Genomic DNA, 21586 nt, shown 5'->3' with positions numbered 1-21586 from the left:
TTTCATAAAATGTGATGACTTTATTTCCTTCTCTTATTTTCTAAAAGGATTTTCCACCAACTTTCACATCAGTTGACGTCATGTTTTCCCCCTAATGTCCATAACCCTCACCTAGACCAAGTCGTAACACCAGTCATAAACCACACCAGGAGTAACACAGCGTCACCAGGACCCACAGTCAGTACTGATGCAGAGAGCGTTTTAAAACCCTTACCTTGAACCCCAACATATAAATACATTACCGAGTCTTGGGGGAAAGAAAAAAATAAAGGAAACGTCATCCCTAATTATCAGAATAAAATAGTATTGCTTCACATCTTGCAGCCATTTAACTCTTTTAAAATCCCTGAGAAACAACGACCGACACTGGCTGGCATCGTATTTCCAAGCCTTTAAATAACGCCAACGTTAAGTATCTGAGAGAGAGAGAGAGAGAGAGAGAGAGAGAGAGAGAGAGAGAGAGAGAGAGAGAGAGAGAGAGAGAGAGATTAAAAAAAATAATGAATATCCATAAATTCTCCCAATAAAATCCGGCCCAGTTTTCTGGAAAATTGTTGATGCTAATGGTGTAAGATCCTCGACTCGTAGTTTACTAATACCGTAGCTGCACCGGTAACCTTTACCTAAGTGAAGATCATTATCTGGGATCTGATATCGCGACGGACGGGCCCCACCGAGATCTGGCGAGAGATTAATACAATCGCCGGCCCGTCCGGATGACGACAAGAAATCCTGAGTTTTAGCAGATAACATCTACATTCTCTCTCTCTCTCTCTCTCTCTCTCTCTCTCTCTCTCTCTCTCTCTCTCTCTCTCTCTCTCTCTCTCTCTCTCTCTCTCTCTCTCTGATATTTGGTACAGCAGGGCGACGAAGTCAGACCCAGAAATAAGTGTGTACGTCCACATTAATTTAGCGGTTCTTCAAGGCCGGGAGAGCAGAAAGTATCGGGAGGGAATATAGTGCCGAAAAAAATGCCCTCGTTGGGTCCATTTCCACGCACCGGGGCGCATAGGAATCAACTTGTGGCGCGGGATCCGTCACGCCCCTTTGTCTGCTGCGGGCGGGCGGGGAGGCAGGCTCACGTGATCTTGGTGACCCGCATCTGGTGGGTGCGGTCACCAGGCGGTCCAAAGGGAGGATGGGGAGAGGGTTGGGGGTGGAGAAGGTCTTGTGCCCTCCGCACCCGCACATGCCCCCTTCTACTCTTCACTTTTACAGAAAATGAAAATCTTAGATGTATATTACCTCCACTGCACACACACACACACACACACACACACACACACACACACACACACACACACACACACACACACACACACATTACCTTTACCGTTCTGCCCAAGAAACCGCTTCTATGGTGACCCCACAGGGTTCAGGAAGCTAGCCAGAATGGCTTGGCTGAACCATAGGTCAAGGAGTGTGGTGATGCTCTGTGCATGACTGTGTGAGGTGACTGTAGGACAATGTAGACGTAAGTGTTCCGTGTCTTCTTTATGGAAGTTGCATCTTGGGGATGTAGGGTTCTGGTGATGTACTGACTCGGCGTTTGTATGGGACATGGATGGTGTCCAGAGCGCAGGCGAGAAAGTGTAACTCGGTTATGTCTGGGGATTGTCGTTTCATACGGGTTTGGGTGGTGTTTAAGGCTGTGTGTAGAGTGCGGCTGCTTAGTGCCTGTCGGATCATTTAGGTGTGTGTTTGTTTTGACAGTGTTGTGTTTGCTGGGTTAGGGGAGGGAATGTTTTTGAGAGTCAAGCAAGGGTAAGCTTTTTATTTCTACTTGGGGATTAGTGGTTAGTTACGGGTGGTTTGAATTGGAAGGGCTTAGTACTCACTCTCTCTCTCTCTCTCTCTCTCTCTCTCTCTCTCTCTCTCTCTCTCTCTCTCTCTCTCTCTCTCTCTCTCGTCGCTGTCAACAGCTGTCCTTCAGTACAAGAAGGTAAATAAAGAAATCGAAAGAGGTTTATATACTCTGTCGCACTATCATTTTATTATTCTCCCTGGGAATGTCTTGGAAAATTATTGAAAGCTTGGGAAGATGTCCATTCTGTTTTCATTTTTCCTGTGAGCTATAAAGATTTTATCTTCCCCACGGTACAAGGAACAATTGTGGATCAGTATATATATATATATATATATATATATATATATATATATATATATATATATATATATATATATATATATATATATACTCATTAGTACTACTATTCTTACCAAAATATTTTGTATTTACCAGGGGACACTGTGCTCTTTGGTCACAATGAGATATCGTTACTTTCAAACGTGTTCCATCTGTGAAGAAAGCAGTCGCACTTTCCCCCCATCCCATGAGCAACTCGTGAATATTATGGCAGCCCATGTTGGGTCAGGTGGAGGTGCCTGCCCTGACTCCCCATCATCACAGGTCACGGATGAAAACTTCACACGCGTCGGCCGTCGTAATAACATATTCATATATTCACCCAAACCTTTAGATGAATCGGTGTCCCACATTCCAGCCCCCCCCCCCCTCACCTCACCCCCGTCCTTCCTAGTACGCGCCCTCGCTCCGCACAGCTAAACTAACAACGCCAGTGATTAAATCATTTCCCCGTGATGGAAGAGTTTGCGATACATATATTTTCCCGGAGTCTGTTTCGAATAATTTCCTCATCTCGCGTGTCAGCGATAGATTTCCCCCCTCCTCCTCCTTCCTCCCCCAAGTCCACACTAGGTAGGTGTACGTGCCATCCCCGGGGCTGAGCTCTGAAGACAAAGGGAGGGGGTGGGTGGGTGGGTCAAGTCTACACACACACACATACGTCTCCTTATCTCATTAGTCACTGGGGCCTCGGGTATATATCACTTTTTTGTCAGTCTATAAGAGGTATTACTCCTCCCCCCTTCGTTATCAGCGACCTCATCCTCCCCATGGCCAGGGACGTCTTGCTGCCTCCAGATTACACGGTTTCAGATGACCAGGTTACAGTGGCCAACACACCCCACGTAGTGGACAAGTTCACCATAGCTGGTGAGAAAGGACGTTGGCTGTTTAGTGTGTTTCTAACGCCATAGTCGACTGGTATCCTAACACGGTGAACAACACTCACCTCCGGATATTGATCGTAGGCGATAGCCATGTCATCTCCGTAGGGGGTCACAGTGCATATTGGGAATCTACCAACACGAGCGCTCCAGTTCGGGTCGCAGTTTTCGACGCGTTGTGCAACACAGACCGATGGGACCTGCACCCAAAGGAGGTTTTACGGACGGCAGAAGGTGACAGTAAAAGGTGGTGTAGGACTACCAGTGTGAAGGAGAGAGAGAGAGAGAGAGAGAGAGAGAGAGAGAGAGAGAGAGAGAGAGAGAGAGAGAGAGAGAGAGAGAGGAATGATGTTTACCTTATAGTATCGTATCGTCCACAGTATAACGTGTAGAGGCGAACCAAAAAAAGCAGCAGTTACAGGAAGGGTCGAGTGCAAGTTGCCGTCTCAGACTCAGCCCATCAGGTGGTCCACGTCTCCTCAACCCCCCACCCGCCCACCCTCTCCCCCACCCAATCAACACCAACTTTTGGATATGATGACGTAACCGTTGACCTGAACCTTCTAAGGGTCAGATCAAGGGTCAGGCCAGCATATCCAGGGGCAAGCACCATCTTACTCAAGGTTTCGTACCGTCGTGCTCAAAGAAATTGAGATGTGAGCATCGTTTTGTTTCTCCTAACTTGACCCTTTCTTGATCTTCACATGCACAACTATTGAATGCTATAATTACCTCTCTTTTCCCCCATCCTTCCCTCTCCCCCAAACTGTCCATTGAACTCGATGGTATACAACCGCTCTTCTTTGTTACGTATTGCCTTTCATCTATAGCTCTCCTGCTGTAAATGTAGGCTCCTCACGCCCGACTGATATACAAGAAACAAATCAGTGTTATCACCAGAGAGGGGCCAAGATCCAGCCGGCACTTGAGCACGTGCTGATAATGTCACAAAGCAAGCCACACCCTCCTTCCCTCCTTCCCTCTCTTTCTCTCTCTCTCTCCTCCTCCTCCTCCTCCTTAGACCCTATAGGTCTTATTACGCTTCTCTCATCCTGCCTCTTACTCTCAAAGGATTCATTCACTTAGTCTCACTCACTCGTTCATTCATAAATCTCTCTCTCTCTCTCTCTCTCTCTCTCTCTCTCTCTCTCTCTCTCTCTCTCTCTCTCTCTCTCTCTCTCTCTCTCTCTCTCTCTCTCTCTCTCTCCCCCAGCTGGTTCAGGAGGGAGGGAGAGAGAGAGAGAGAGAGAGCACTAAGGAGAGAGGGAGGGGGGGTGTTGGGGGTGGTGGTACGACCAAGACGATAAGGAGGTGTCGTCAGCTTGGAGGGCACCAGTGATAACACATAACAAAGACTCAACAAGTTACCTTGTATCTGGGATATGTTCCCCCCCCACCTTCTCCTCCTCTTCCCTCCCCCCCCTTCCCCTTCCCTTCCCTCCCCCAGCTGGCGGAGATTTAAAGTGCCCTTTAAACTAACCTCTGACGCGTTTATTCTCCAGCGAAACTGGTATATTTGTGGCGGTGTCATTATTATCTCTCATCGGAATACCTCAGTACAAGTTCTTGTAGCTGGCAGTTGGAAAAATGGCCAGTCTCTTTATGAATACATTGAATGGCTAGTAAGCTTGTACGTGTGTAATTTTATGGTGGTGTGTGGTGGTGCGTCCTGGTGGATGGTGGTGGAGCGCCCTGGTGGTGAGTGCTGATGGCGTCCTGGTATTGGTCGTGGTGGTGTGCCCTGGTGGTGGTGGTGAGGCACCCTTGTGGTGTTGGCGTGCCTGGTGGTGGTGGTGGTGATGAAGCGCCCTTGTGGCGGTGGTGTGCCCTAGTGGTGGTTGTGTGTGCCCTGTTGGTGGTGGAGCGCCCTGGTGGTGGAGGTGGAAGTGTGTGTGCCCTGGTGGTGGAGATGGAAGTGTGTGCCCTGGTGGTGGAGGAGGAAGTGTGTGCCCTGGTGGTGGTGGTGTGCCCTGGTTGTGACTGCAGGAGGAAGAGGTCTGCCCATGGGATGCTAAAAACTCGCCGAGTGGAAGGCAAGTTCGAATATCTAATTTACATTTAATTACCAGCTATCAACCCTCTCGTGATGTTCAATTCTCCTCAAGCCCCGAGATTTTATTTCTCTTCCCGTTAGTTCTGAACACATCCTGAACGCTGAACATCACGGAACTTCCCTCACGACCAATAGGACGAGGCTATCACAAAAATGCACTGTCTTCCCATCACACATTCCATGATTAATATCATCACTATCTAAATCAATCTCTGTAATCCTTAAGTCTCTATTACTAATACTTGTAATCGATTGCCTCCCTATTACTCCCCTTAATAATCACTCCATTCTAAATCCCCGTAATCTCCCACATTCTCCCCCTAATCCTCATAACAACTCACTTCACTCTCGGTCCCTGTAATCGCTCACCCTATGATTAATTTTCACGATCATTCGCCTGATTAAACCTAATGTGCATAATCTCCCTTTGGATTAATTCCTGAAAGCGCCGCTGGTTGGCAGGAGTGCATGTTGATCGCCCATTAATCAGGGAGAAACCAGGTGATTAAAGACCAGGTCGGCGCTTGTGTTGCGAACACAAGGGCTTGCCCAGGCAGGCACAGGGGGCTTCTGAGAGAGATATATCGACCATCGTCACGAGGAGCCGTTGATGTAGCATGATTAAAGGGCGAAGTTAAAGTGCGAAATGATTGTGTGTGTGTGTGTGTGTGTGTGTGTGTGTGTGTGTGTGTGTGTGTGTGTGGGCATCAAGTGCGTCCCCTGTAGTGGGGTAATGTATACCTGCGTAATGAAGTGTACACTTCATGTGACGGATCTCCTACATGATTATACAGGTCAGGGCTTGGCCTGATGAGTTTACAGGATAGGAATTCTCCTGATGAGTATACAGGTGAGGGATTCCCCTGGTAAGTAAACTTGAGTTTACGCCGTTGTCTAGAGCAGGTGCGTCAATTGTAACCCCTTGAGCACGACGGTACGACCCTTGAGCACGACGCTACAACGATTGAGAACGACTTTATGACGCTTGAGCACGACAGTACGATCCTTGAGTACGACGGAACAACCCTTTGACCTCACCCTTTACCCTTTAAAGGCCATGCAAGTAACGTTCCAATTCAAGTTGAGATTCGTAATCAGCATGTGCCATGTGAGGTATACAAGAAGTAACATGAACCGAAGCAGGATTAGATTTTATAGTTATCCGTTCTTACTTAAAGTCTTTAATATACTATAGATCTACGATACATACAGAAGTATATCCCATTCACCAGTATACCCCACTTGGTATGTCCTGTGTACTGTGTATGGGGACACCATATATCATGAGACCACGACGTTATACGAGAACAATGTTCTTCAAGCTCCTGGTTCAGGTGTATGACACCTGTACGTAATGCCGTACATCCATCCCTCCCTCCCGCCCTCGCATTATCACGTACTCAGATCCTCTGACTGTAAAGTGTACGACATTCCACAGAAGGCGTGTCCCGGGAGTTGCTTACTCTGTGTTTCAAAAGTTCCGGATCCAATTGCTGCACGTCACCCCCAGCCTTAGGGAAAAGGGCTCTTAAGGCAGATTACGTTCAGATTTACAGTTCATTTTCATTAATTACAGAGCATAAACTACCACCCGAGTTAGATTAGATCTGAATTAAGGAATCCCGCAATACAGTTACGCCTGAATTATATGCAAATATCTCGAACTTTAACTTTTAATGTCCGGAGAACAAGAGGTTAAATATATATATCGGTGTTTACCTCCCTGGTGAGCTGGCCACTTATCCGTGCCATCACCATGAGGCCGGTGGACATCGTGTACTTAAATCCAAGCTAATCTCAGATTACTATCAACGGCTGACACAACATATAACCGGAATTTGACCTTGATTACGGGGAAGGATCTTATCCCGTGGTGTTGCTGGTGGTTGGCGGGTGGGTGGTGGTGGTGGTGGTGGGGAGACGAGGGAAGTGGAGGAGGAGGGTTGGTAGTGGAGGGGAGGAGGGGTCGTAGCAAGAAGGTGTAATTAGGAAATCGTGAATACAACAGTGTCGACTCCTAAGTTTCGTATGCGTCTAGAAATACTCTAGCTTGACCTGTGTCTTATAGTACGACATAGCTTTGCTTGCGTCAAAAGACATAACTGACTCCAAGGCTTAAACTGCGTCTAACAAGACGATCCAAAGCTTAAACTGCGTCTAACAATACGATCCAAAGCTTAAACTGCGTCTGACAAGACGATCCAAAGCTTAAACTGCGTCTAACAATACGATCCAAAGCTTAAACTGCGTCTAACAATACGATCCAAAGCTTAAACTGCGTCTAACAATACTATAGCTTCCACAGCGTCTAACAATACGATAGCTTTCACAACGTCTAACAATACGATGGCTTTCACAGCGTCTAACATTACGATAACTTTACCTCCGTATCTGCATGACTGGGGTTGAACAATACGGTAGCTTTACCTTCGTTAACAACACACAACTTTACCTGCGCCTAACAATACAGTAGTGACTCTGAAGCTTTGTTCTGCGTCTGACGAAACATAAGATGGTTGAAAATCAATGTTGGATGGAAATGAAAAAGCTAGTAATGTTATTATTGTTAGTCTAAACAGCTGCAGTGCCTGCATGTTACTGTAATGATGATGCCAGCAACACACTCACACACACACACACACACACACACACACACACACACCACTCAGTAACACTGGTCCTAAGGAAGGAGCCACACACTGTGGATGCAGTTTTCCGAAACATGAGACCACATCAGCGCTAACGATAATTATATCTTCTCTTTTTCCACCCTCTCTCTCTCTCTCTCTCTCTCTCTCTCTCTCTCTCTCTCTCTCTCTCTCTCTCTCTCTCTCTCTCTCTCTCTCTCTCATGGGCCAACCTGCACACCTGGCTACATGCACACCAGCACGCTCTGACACACCCGCACAAAAACACAAACACGGATTCATTTAACCTTTTGTGAGGTCCACGTGACCAGTACCAAGTGCTGGCACGTAAAAATGTAGCAATATTTTGTTACTTCCCGTCACTACAGCAACGTGTGATGTCTGTCTCCTGAGCGTTACTTCCCGTCACTACAGTTACGTGCGCTGTCTGTCTCGTGAGCGTTACTTTCCATCACGACCTGACGTTACCCTGTGTTGTATGTCTCCTGAGCGTTACTTACCATCATTATTGTTACCTGTACTGTCTCCGGAGCGTTAGCCAAGCTGTGCATACATGAGCAGCTAGTAGAAATTCCTCCAGGGCTGTGAATTTACTCCAAGTTAAACCTTTGAATTGTTTTTCTCTCGTTAAACTTTTAAGGTATTTAACCATGGGTTCAAAGCACTCGAAGCATTGAACAAATGGCATTTGCACTGAACGGTAAAAGTGGGAACCAGAGACAGCTCCAGCCCTACGTTGAGGATATCCCATGGGAATTTCTTAACCTATCCCTTTGTACTTCACATATTTTGTTCTTTCATCATAGATTTATGAAGAATATTTTGGCTCTCCTCCGTTATCAAATATTAAGCTTAAGAGTAAGGGGATACTGTACAGAAGGGTCCGACCCTCATATTTGCGACGGTATCCGTGATCAGTGCCATAATATAAGGAAAGAAAAGGCAGTTCGACCCTCACATCACCGACTGTGTTGTCGATATATCCTCGAAGAGAGAGAGAGAGAGAGAGAGAGAGAGAGAGAGAGAGAGAGAGAGAGAGAGAGAGAGAGAGAGAGAGAGAGAGGATCATGCCACTCATTCTCCAAGCTAGGTGGGATGACCACGCCATCGCAGATCATGACCTGAGTGTTTTTCCCTAAGGACGGGCAAGGTGGGCTGTACCGGGTGCATCTCACGACACATGGCATCACCACCCCGTGGAGAAGAGCCCCATTGTCTCTCCCCAGCACCTGCCCTCAACGCCCATAACCTTATCTTGTTTATATCACCAGCGCGTGGCATGATAGTGCCACTCTTCAGAGTAAGGGCCGAGCGTAAACTCGGCCCTGTGTCGCCGAGGTATTACGGTCAGGTTTCCCTTGGCTAGGGGTAGAATGATTCACTGCTCTGCTTGGTTGTTGTGAATGAGAAGATATGATTATACCACTTTTAATACCGTCGTAGCCGAGGCGTAGTAGGTGATACGGTCGTAGTGGCCTCGTTGGCACGCACCCCTGTTAGACTATCGCAACACATTTTTCCCGTTCGCAGTTTTGTGCTTCACTTCATTGCTAAACTCCAACAGACCCGTCTGGTACATATGGCACTGCAGTATAATACAGACACACACACAGTCTCGCTATTGAATATGTAGCTCTACAGTTACCAGTAACATATATGTTAACGATTCGGTTTTACGAGTCTTTATAGCTGAACCTGCTACATCCCTCTCTTCATGATGGATGATGTTCAAAAAAAAAAACAAAAAAAAAAAGAGAACAAAAAGTAATGATATACTTTTAGGCCAAGATTATTATGATATGAACATCGGGTATCGTGTCAGACCTGAGGTGGTTCAAGACGGTTCGAAACTTTCTGATCCTGTCTTGAATACTCCACAAAACTTCGTCTCAGACTTGACCGCAACGAAAGACGGCCCGATACTCCCCAGCGCCGCTTTAGATATGGTTTCATACTATCGTTTGGGTCCGAGATACTGACCCTGTTGTTTTCAGCTTGATAATTACTCCTATGGCCCGAAACTGCATGGTCTCCAGACCCACACCTGAAACTGATAGAACAGTGTCCAAACACTGTGGTTGGCTGACCAGCCTAGCCCTGAAATCGGCTTCGCCTCGTCTAGGACCGAATAATACTACCCAAAATTTTTTCCTCACTTATGCCTCGCCTCGACTTTAAAAAAAAACCCAACTCACACTGATCCATCGCTGGCTTGAACCTTCATGATATATACTGCCTCAGACAACACAGTGATCGCCCATGTGAGAAGACACACACCGTCCACACACTTGCACTGGTATCCAGCGGTTGGCTACCACCACCTCCTTGTTAGAGAGGCCAGTGAGGCACACGGGGACAACTGCAGAGGAAGATACATCAGGTATCACTAACCCCAGAGAATTTCACCTTAAGGACGAGATTCTTATGTTATATACACAGGAGTAGGTGAGCAGTAACGTCCACACACACACACACACACACACACACACACATACCTCCCAGTTCCCCTGAATGGAGCTTCCTCTGGCCCGACAGAATTACCCATTCATACACCGGCTCGGTAATATTCTAATGTATTCATAGTCCTTACATAATTATTGCAAAGGTCTCACTCATGAATAAAGATGAATGACATTACGGCTGCCCAACTTCCCTTCCGCTCACCGTTTCACGACATTTCAACCCCCAGAGAGGGAGAGACCCCCTCCGCCCTCCACCCCACAGAAATGCTCCCCCAGCACTTCAGGCGGGTCGGTGTCTGACACCCGCTGTAATACGACGTTACAATAACCTCAGTTAATGGAGACGACGCATAATTCGAACTAGCGGGAGTCGCCATATCGCAGGGGGGAAGGCGGCGGTGGTCGGTGTATCGAGGTCGTGGTGGGGAACTATTCAGACTTTGCACCTGATTCAACGACGGTCTGGCTCAGAACCCCAGGGACACTTAGGTGTAAAGGAAATGACTCCGTAATTACAGGTGGAATAGGGATCATTTCTCCGGAGAGACACTGCTATGAATGATGAATTTCCACCTGAATATTAATTTCGCCGTACATATACCACTGTATAGCCCCGGACGACACACACACACACACACACACACACACACACACACACACACACACTTACTTCCTACAACAACCGTGGTTATACAGTGATTAATCAACGGGTAGAATATTCCTCTCTCCATCACCCAAACGTAGATTTGCCCCACATTATGAAGACTGTCATAATATCACTTGGTATAGGACATAATCCGGGGTTCCAACAATCGTTCATCTCTTCGGTATAACGGACGAAAAATGGTGCTCAGTGGGGGCCATGGCGAACTCCTCGTCATCCCTTACATGTTCTGTGGAAGTGCTAATGCTGTTCTTGGGGAAGCATATATATATATATATATATATATATATATATATATATATATATATATATATATATATATATATATATATGTATATATATATACGATCCGCAGTCTCTAGAGGTCTCTCCACCATTCATGCCATGGTTTCATGAAGGGTATCTCTCCTGCTGGGATAGTGCACGCGTCTCGCTCATTTCCGTCCTGGTTCTGTCTCTCTGGGGTCTGCACGGGCGGGCCTCACTTTGTACTGTGGTTCGACTCGTACCGCTTTCCCCGCCACACACACACACACAACCTTCCACGTGGTTCGAATCCAGCTGGTGTATGTGCGAGTTTTATATATATATATATATATATATATATATATATATATGAACACGAATGTAGTGCATGTGAACGCGCACTTTTACGGAACATATAATGCCCTCCAGCAGCAAGGACTCGAACCCGGGACCTTTGCGTGGTTGTTGGGAACGCTGGTAAGCCTTCCCAACTACCACGCAAAGGTCCCGGGTTCGAGTCCTTGCTGTTGGAGGGCATTTTACACATACACACACACACACACGCACACACACACATATGTATATATATATATATATATATATATATATATATATATATATATATATATATATATATAGAGAGAGAGAGAGAGAGAGAGAGAGAGAGAGAGAGAGAGAGAGAGAGAGACTCACTTAACAGAGAGATAGATGAGATAGATAGCCGGCCTGTGGGAGACTCATCAGCTTACCGTGTGAAATTCAAATCAGTTACACGCTCCGTGGGCAATCAAGGCACGACGCTTTGTCACGTCCCCGCAGGAAGGAGTGTGTGTGTGTGTGTGTGTGTGTGTGTGTGTGTGTGTGTGTGTGTGTGTGTGTGTGTGTGTGTGTGTGTCCCCGTACCTACCGCTCCTGAAGCCTAGACTTAACCATCTAGGCAGTCAGTCTGAGCTGAGGGAGACGAAGAGTATGCCAAACAAGGACCACACTGGGGATCCATGCAAAACGCGTCCTCATGCTTCGAAGTGAGTGGTAGTGAGCAGCTCGCACCGTACGCCTTCCTCACCCGTGGCCGGGGAGAGTCCTTGGAAGACCTTGCACGAGGGGGATATACCGAGTCATCATCATCATCAAGCCTTCCTGAAGCAGTGGCTAACTAGCTGCACTCTGGCAGTCCCCGCACACCCACCAACACACACAGGCCTCAGCTCCAGGAGGAACCTCTCATCCCTCTCTTCACCGACATATAAACGCGAATAACCAACGCCTTAAATACTGCCTGATGTCATCTGACACAATGAATAACCACGAATGTAAAATACAAGATGAGCACATGTTGTGGATTCTGTAGTGAACGTATCTACAACAAACCATGAGTTATAACAGTACCCAGAGAGAGAGAGGGGTCGGTAAAACACCCATGTCTTGCATGGTACATGTGTACATCCATACCATCACCGCAGAGGACTCGGTCAACGGAGATCAGGTGTGCCTGTAAGACCTGGTGAATGGGTCGACCCTGCACAGCACCAGCCACTGACAGGAGCAACCACGGCAAAACAAAGTCAGGAGCAACCCCGGCAAGCCACAGGCAGGAGCAACCACGGCAAGTCTTACCTTCCACCACTCTATTGCCAAAACTACTTAGAAAGTTCTTTGCTTGGGAGAAACGTGAGAGCCAGAATACTTTGATACATGTAGATACAAACCGTCGTATGTACTCACCATATCCACAGATTGTACACGGCAGGCGTACAACAAACAGAACAGGTTGTGGTACACCAGCAGCCAGCCTAGAACAGGCTCAGGCACAACGAAATACAACAACAACAACAACAACAACATCCCGTCCATAACAACCGCTAGTCATGTAGTACGTGAGATTGGAGGCGGAGGTGAGGCGGTAGGAGGGGAGGAAGGTGTTTAGCCGAACCTGAACACGCTTCCAGTTATTTCACTTTCTTTTATATTCATTGCCAGAATATGTAAATCGTTTTCTCAATGAGACTAAATTGTATGTTGTGACTCACTGAAGCTCAGGTCGGGTTTAAAAACAAGTTGAAATATAACGTTCGAGTAACTGGAAATACCCAAGGGAACAAGACAGTGCTCAAGGATCAGATGATACTAAAGTCACACAGGTTACTCACACAGCAGTAGAAGTAGCAGTTGATACTCTCATGTAACAAGATGCTTAAGATGATGAATACTCGGGTAACACGCGCAAGTCACGGTATTTGAAGCAAACAGACGACAAATGTTCAAGTAACAGACGATGCTCAACTAGCAAACAATATCTCTACAGCAGATGATGATTAACTAATAAGACTTTATTTAAGTAACCGATTACCCTTAAGTAGCACAGTATACTCAAGTAACAGATGAACGATGATCAGGTAACATGATGCTTAAATAACAGACAAAATACTAATTTGCCTTGATAAACTCGGGCTGCAGCTGAGGACTGTTAAGTATGAGGAGGTATTGCACCAATGCGTTGCCCCATTTTCTGTAAACTGGACGAGTGACTGTGCTTTGTTGTGACCAAGACTACGGTCTCGTATGAACAGTCACTCACACCCTCATCTTCAGCGAGGTAAACCCTTCATGCTGATCATCCAACTGATTTTGTGAAACCCAAACGCCTGAAAACAGTTACTCAGTCTCATATCTTAAGTCTACCATTACGACCCTGGGGGTACTGACTTAGACCCCGTAAGTATAAGTGAGTTTCAAGACTCTGGCATTATGACTTTACCCATGAGTACGTTGTTGATGAGTACAATGACAGCACTTACAGTACAGTGTAACCACTGTGGTGAGATCGTCCACGAAATTAAAGAGTACAGTGTTTTGACCCTTTGGGTAAATTTCAATCGTATGGTTAATCAGAATTAAAAGCTTGACTTCATCTGAAACCTTATGAAACATTATGGAACTCTTGGTTACGAAGATTTGGCTCTGAGTGCAGCACTGGTGAACCCCATCGTCTTCTGAAGTGCGAAAGACGATAATGTAAATACGTCTCAATTGTCTTCAAAAGAATCCAATCCCGTGGGTACATTAGAACCACTTCTGGACATCTTCAGGTCATGGTTTTCAACCCCTTCTGTTCCTCTTAAAGTCTTGAGTGCATCTCGACTCCTTTAGTGCATCTTGGCCTCTTGAGTGCATCTTATGTTGTACAATATGTCTTACCCAGTTCTTAAAGTCCATCATAACTCCTCCAGTGTGCCTTGAACCCCATACTGATCCCTCGAGGGCGAAGAATGAACCCTAACCCCTTCCCCTGAGTTCGATGACTGTAGTCCTCGAACTCACAGGGTTCACACAGCTCTCCAGAGAGTTTCCCTCCAGCAGCATCACCAGACCCCCGAGAAATTGTTTGTACTCACTCGCTCTCATAACCTGGGAACCTCTTCACATAAATATACGATGCCACCTAATTGTCGGGTACTCTCCCTCCTCCTCCTCCTCTCCTCTCCCTGGGTTCCCCTTGGTTGCCCTAATACCCCTGCTTGGGGAAGGGGGGGTTGGCGCAACATACTCCCCCCCTCAAAAAAAAAACTTAAACACCACCTCTTTATTTTTCATCTTGTTCCTCCCATTGGCTAAGTTATGTGCCTATTTCTTTTTTAACTCCCGCTTAGGTTTGTAACCGCTCTGTTGCTTCGGTCATTACCCGCACCGAAAATATCCATAACATTTATAACTTTCTTTTATCATTATTATTCTATGGAGATTCGTAGGTTGATTAATATTTACAGTATCTTCAGACTTGTAGATGGTCGTTTAGTAATCTGCTCGTGTGATGTTCAGCATCGGGAATGATAACACTGAGAGAATCATGGCTTATGTTCATCAGATGATAACCAAATGAACGCTATATCTCAACATAGAAAATGGAAACGCCACAAGGTTTTTTTTTCAGGAGATACCATTTAGAAATTTCATGGAACCGAGAATCCAAATTTCCTTCATTTCATTAACTTCAGCAATGCTCCTTTCTTACAACCACAATAACAACACCACCCCCCCCACCCCCTATCCGCCGTGCATGAACGAGTCAGTTGAACGAACGATGCCATGCAAGTGGCAGATAGAACTCGAAAAAGAAAGACAGAACTCCTCGTCTTCATAGGGCATGTAATAATACACATTACTTAAAAATGAAAAATAACTTCTGCCAGGAAGACAGTCTGAACACTACCAGAAATAATTCCATGTACTTCAAACAGTTCCATCCTTACCAAACAGCACAACCCGGCATTAATGTCTTGTTGCACCACCAGACAACAGTCGTTGTCCATATAGAGGTATAATTAGCATATAACTGGAGTTGTACAGGAGGGCTTTGGGTTCGGACAGGTTCTCACTCACCATCGTCAAGAGGCCGTGTGGCAGCCGAGTGTAGGTCGCCAGTAGGTAGCAAGTAGTCTGTTAGTGGTTATAGGCCGGTAAGAGCTGACTGCTGCCTCTAAACAAGGCGTAGTTGTGGGCCAGTGAGAGCTGGTTAGCACCCACAGTGACCATTATCCCCTATGGTAGGCGTGTCTGTGGTTATGACCAATAGTGTGTCTGGTTATAGGCTAGTGAGGGCTAGCCACCGCCCCCCATTCTGTGACGAGAGAGAGAGAGAGAGAGAGAGAGAGAGAGAGAGAGAGAGAGAGAGAGAGAGAGAGAGAGAGAGAGAGAGAGAGAGAGAATCTCAACCTTTTTTCTCATTTTATGGATCATACCGCACGTAACCCAGGCAGAGCGACTCCATAGTCTCCAATGCCAGCTGTTCATATCCTCAACATAGCTGAGTACACCAGCTGTTCATGTCCTCAACATAGCTGAGTACACCAGCTGTTCATATCCTCAACATAGCTGAGTGTACCAGCTGTTCATATCCTCAACATAGCTGAGTACACCAGCTGTTCATATCCTCAACATAGCTGAGTACACGGAGTCAGAGTGAAGTCAGTGATTTCCTCGGATATCAAGGTTCGATCACGATCATATTATCCATAGATTCAGATGTATCGTAAAGCTAGGCCCTTCTGCGCTCTAAATATCAAAACGGTTATGCATTACGGGTTCATCAGTCACTCCTGTCACCACCAGTTGCAATATCCCGAGCACTTAAAGCCGCTCAGTTACACAGTGTCTACACACACACACACACACACACACACACACACACACACACACACACACACACACACAACTTGAGGATTATTAGGTAGAAAAAAAAGGCGTGTTATTTTTTTTTTTTGTTTTTTTGTGATGAGGAGCATCTGGTTAGGTGTTCGTCTCCCTAGAGGGTAAATCATACATAACTCAGGCTCGTCCTGACTCACATAACCGAACGACGGACGGACGGACGGACGTCTCCGAGAATCGCCCTTCCACGAAACTTGATCTTGAGATCATCAATCCACCGTTAGGCAGTCAACCATCCACGACCCATCAATCCAGAGTCATCGAACGCGATCATCCAGCTGAGACATTGAGCCTCCACCACCACCACCACCACCAACCCGGGACCCATCAACCAAACCCAGTTGATTAAGATCCATCGCCCCAGTAATGCGGGAGCCGAAATCCAGCAACAGAAACCCTCCCTTTAAGTAAGAGACCTTGCCAGATTGACAGGTACTGGCCGACAGAAACACGTTGATCGCTCAGACAGGTATGGAAAACGAGAGAGAGAGAGAGAGAGAGAGAGAGAGAGAGAGAGAGAGAGAGAGAGAGAGAGAGAGAGAGAGAGAGAGGACATTAAACAGGCACACAGATATAAAGAAATTCACAAGCAAAACGCACACAGCAATTAATAGACATGTAGATGTTATGAGGCAAAAACTGACTGCCACAGACAGAGCTATACGGTCAGACAGATGACTCATACTGACTCAAACACAGCCATACAGACAGGCGATGACTGATGGAGGCAAATGGCTGTTGAGGTCACAGCCATCCAGACAGACATAAGCGTAAATATGCTGCCATAACAAAACTGCTTATCTTACAGTTACCCCATGAGACAGACAGCCATACAGCCAACCGTCCAGACAGACAGCTTGCACTCTAAAGGTACACAAACTGACTGACAGACAGACAGAGAGACAGACAACGAGACAGCAGACCATAGAGAGAGACAGACAGACAGATCCAGGCAAACTCTAAAAAGCAGACCAGAGCTGCCTCCTCCCCTCACAGTTCCCACATTACTTATTCTACAGTGAACATTGCCAATTTGCCGGGATCCCAAAGGCGTGTGAGAACACGTAATGGAGGCTGTCCAAAACTGCCCGAGTCCCTCACGACCCTGCCCGACCAGGAGCTAGGCAAGGGGGCGGGGGAGGGAGCGGGGACGGGGGTTAGAGGCTGGGATGGGAGCAGGTGTGGGAGGGGCAGGGAGGAGAAGATGAGACATGAAGAGGGAAGGATGGAATACGGGGGAAAAAATGAGGAAGATAAGAAGGAGGAGGAGGAGGGAGAGGGGCATGATCAAATCCAAAGAAGACACACAGGAAATAACGCCATTAAGAAAACGAGAATAAAAAAATGCAGATATTTGAGGAGTAACGAATTGAATAAGATAGACGGACGACTATCGAGATGACCATCATTAACAACGACCTCGGCCTGAAGTCTCGACACGACCACAAGGGTGTCGTCCCGCGCATCATCACGACGACAACAACTACAGTCACTTGTCGTGTTCCCAGCCATAGTGCATGTGTTGTTTGGCCAGAAGGAAACCCCAGCGTCAGTTGAACACCCGACCAAACCATAATTGATCCTCAACTCCGTCCGAACACGCATTACCCATCACTTTACCGACGTAAATGCAACGTGGAGTCGTCAAGTGTTGATATCAGCGAACATAATTTGATCCAACGAGGCTGTTTTCATTGACACCACCAGTAGTACCCTCCTCCAACACCACCACCTCCCACTCTCCCCGCACCTGCAGCGACCGAGATGCTGTTTACACCACAACGACTTCCACCACTTCAGTTACCATCGCGACACCCGCTACCACTATCCACTACCACCAGCCTCACTACCACCTGTACGATCTACTACTCAGCGACTACCATACAGTCACCACGTCCAAGACCATCACTGCCACCACCTCCAGAGCTCCATCACCAAAGCTACCACTACCATCACGTCCAAGACCACTACTTTCACGGCCCCACTACCACCACCATCACCACTACCACTACTAGCACTACTCCACAACTGCTATCCCATCGAAGACCTTCACCTCCAGGCCTCCACCACCGCCACAATTTTCGACGCCACCGCGACCACAACAACAATCTCCGGGGGCACTAGCTTAATGGTTCAGAGGGCAGCCCTACCCCGACTGCGGCTACCACACTACCATCGCTACTCGCACTACCACCAGGGTTGCTCCTGCCACCACTACCAAAGCCGATTCATCCCATCCTCCGCCCAACATTACAACCTAAACCTTCATCGTTGTCGCCTCCATTGCCAAAGCCTGGCATGAAAGTCTTACCACTACCTGCTGCTTGTACCGCATTACCCTCCCCATCTCCAGTATTCCTAGCACCACCCCAGGCCCAGCAGCGCCGCCGCCCGGAGCCACCATCGGGCCGCCCCGGCTGTGGGAATCAGTGACTCGGAAGGCAGAAGAAGTCTGGCGAGGGGGCGGGCTGGGCCACGAACTCCAGGCACAGGGTGAGGCGGCGGCGGGTAAAGGTTGACCGCTGACTTGGGAACACCTGCAGGCCTGGGACAGCCCACCCTGCCTCCCTGTTTTCACTCACACGACTCTTAAGACCACAGTCACACTCTTGATGTAGATCAGCGAACATGTTCAGCACCGCCCGAGCTCCTGGCGTCCAAGTATGTCCAAAAAGAATTGAGATACAAAGGCTGTATCACTGAAGAAATATCAGACCTGGTAACTTTGAATCGGGTTAACCTCTGATCAATTAATAATGACCCCTTGCTGGACACTGTTACCAGACGGTGGTCATCCGTAGCAACAACCGTGCGTCAACAACAGCTCTGAATTTCAGGTAACAACAGCTCACAAGATCGTGGTCATCTGGGGCGTCTTCAGCTGAGAGAGGCTAACAAACTATAGCAACAGGGGAACACGGACGAAAGAGGGAGACACCGCTACTTCCAAATTGGCTTCTGGCTGGCTGGCTGGCTGGCTGGCCGGCCGCGTAGAAAGTTGTCTGGGATATTTATGTTCGGCAGCCCGGGAGTGTGGGGCAGGAGCCGTGAGAACCTCCGGGAGGAGGAGGGCCACGGTGGAGGGAAGAAATTGTAGGGTGTGACGACGTGCAATGAATCGGGAGGTGAGGATTTAGGGCCGCCATGGAAGGTGACGTGTGGACGAGTCCGTTCGAGGGTCCAGCAGCCGGGGCCAGTAATGTGACCTTCCACCGACCTTGACGTGTCATCCTCACCTCAGCAACATTAAACACACACACACACACACACACACACACACACACACACACACACACACACACACCTGGAAAGAGGGGCTTGTTCCACCTCCGGCTAAGATACATCAGCAAGATTTTCCAGCCATTCTCGAGCCTGGAACCCCTCACCCCCCAACCCCACCGCCCATATAGTAACTGTGCGGCGGCGCAACGATATTCCCACCGACGCGCTGCTGGAATGCACCAAGGGAACCATTCCCACAGGATCTTAATCACTGGGGATCGTGTCTGAGCCTTTAAGATTCACGGCCAAGAAGTTCACGACTCGGAGGGTGGGCGGGTGAGCGGCCCTAATGACAGGTTTGCTCGTCTATATATCTGCCTCACAGGCTCCTCAGCTCCTCGCGCAAAATACGACCACCTGACGCACTTAGCGCCAGGGAACAACCTATTCACTTGCAACCTCAGTGTCGTAACCTTTCCTCCATTAGTCGTAAATAAGTTTTTGTATTACAAGAAAGCTATAAATATTTGGATATATATATATATATATATATATATATATATATATATATATATATATATATATATATATATATATATATATATATATATGTGTGTGTGTGTGTGTGTGTGTGTGTGTGTGTGTGTTTCTCCTGCAGGTCGCAATTGAGAAGTCACTTTTAACGAGGGTGTATCATATTCAGCAAACGAAACGAGTATACAACGTCATCATCGGGGACTTTCTTGGCCCAAAGAACTCCGCCTTACCCTGCTCCTGCGTCGCGTGGAGCACAGCCTTGATGTTTCAGGGTTCCCATGAAAGGGGCTCAAGGTTTTCTCAAAAATGATGATGATGATGATAATGATAATGATAACAATAATGATTATAATAATGTATTTATCTTTATTGATAATTGGCTCAGGACCCCATTTCTAGGAGCTCCAGCAGCTCTAAGGCTGCACTACATCCAGTTGCAGGGTTATGACGGACTCCTTTGGTTTAAAAAGATTTTTGACAAGTTTGATCTTCAGATGATGCAGCCTCGCTAAGAAAAGAACCGCTGAATTAGAGAAGGCATCGAGCCAAACAGAGTGACACCAAAGTAATTAACAAAGGGCTTAAGCTAAACAACGTAAGCTAGATTAATTACGTCATATCTGAGATTCTATTAACGTGCACATATGACTCTACGAGTGTCATGCTTCCTTCCCATAAGCACAGAGGGGTTATTCCACACAGACATATATATATTTTACAGGTTTGTAGCCAGACAAAGTAAACAATCGGGATTCTTGTACAGTCACATTATTTCTCAGCGTAATCTCTCCCTGGTAATTCACGTCATACTTCGGTCCTACAACCTGAGTGTGCCAGTTCTGTAAAAGTCCCACTCGCGTAGCTCTAGAAAGTCGCCCCGACTTCTGAGGCGACTGAAGGACTGTTGTTCTCATATCTCTTCTCCTCGCAGAGCTTGTTTCAGCAGAGGGAAGTCTCAGATTATCTGGCGAGCAGTGTGTGTTTGTGTGTGGGTAGCAGAAACTCTTAGCCGCAGTTCAAAGCAGCGTCAACCAACAGCTGGGATGTGTGTGCGTGTAGCGAAGAGCTGCAACAGAAGTGTAGCAAATACTCTGCTCAGTCTCCGCCGACTCAGATATTTCACTCCATCGCGCCCCCGACGCCCTTATTCATCGCAGTAACATCCCATATTGAGAGTATTTCCCTCTTCCATGCAGTCTACCACGATCATGATAGGAGACTCCGAAAATACAGTGGTCATGACTTTTTTCCGGCTGATGACATCGTCTTTCGAGAGAGGTGGGGACCCCGTCTGTGTTTCCACTGCACGCTCCGTCGCTCTGTCTCAGGAGGTGATGGAAACTGGATAAACCCGTGTGTCGTCCTGAGTGACAAAGTGCCGGAGAAATCCGTTTTAATCAGCTTAAAAATCGTATGAAATCTCACGGGAAAATGTCCGTGCGAGCTCTCCTCTCGTCCACTCCCAGCGTCTTCGGGGAGAACTTCTCTGTGCTGATGCTTTCGCCATCCTCGCGTT

The sequence above is a fragment of the Panulirus ornatus genome, chromosome 29 (assembly GCF_036320965.1).
Source record: "Panulirus ornatus isolate Po-2019 chromosome 29, ASM3632096v1, whole genome shotgun sequence".
NCBI lineage: Eukaryota > Metazoa > Arthropoda > Malacostraca > Decapoda > Palinuridae > Panulirus > Panulirus ornatus.
The sequence above is the reverse complement of the archived record's forward strand: the minus strand, read 5'-3'. Positions refer to the sequence as shown.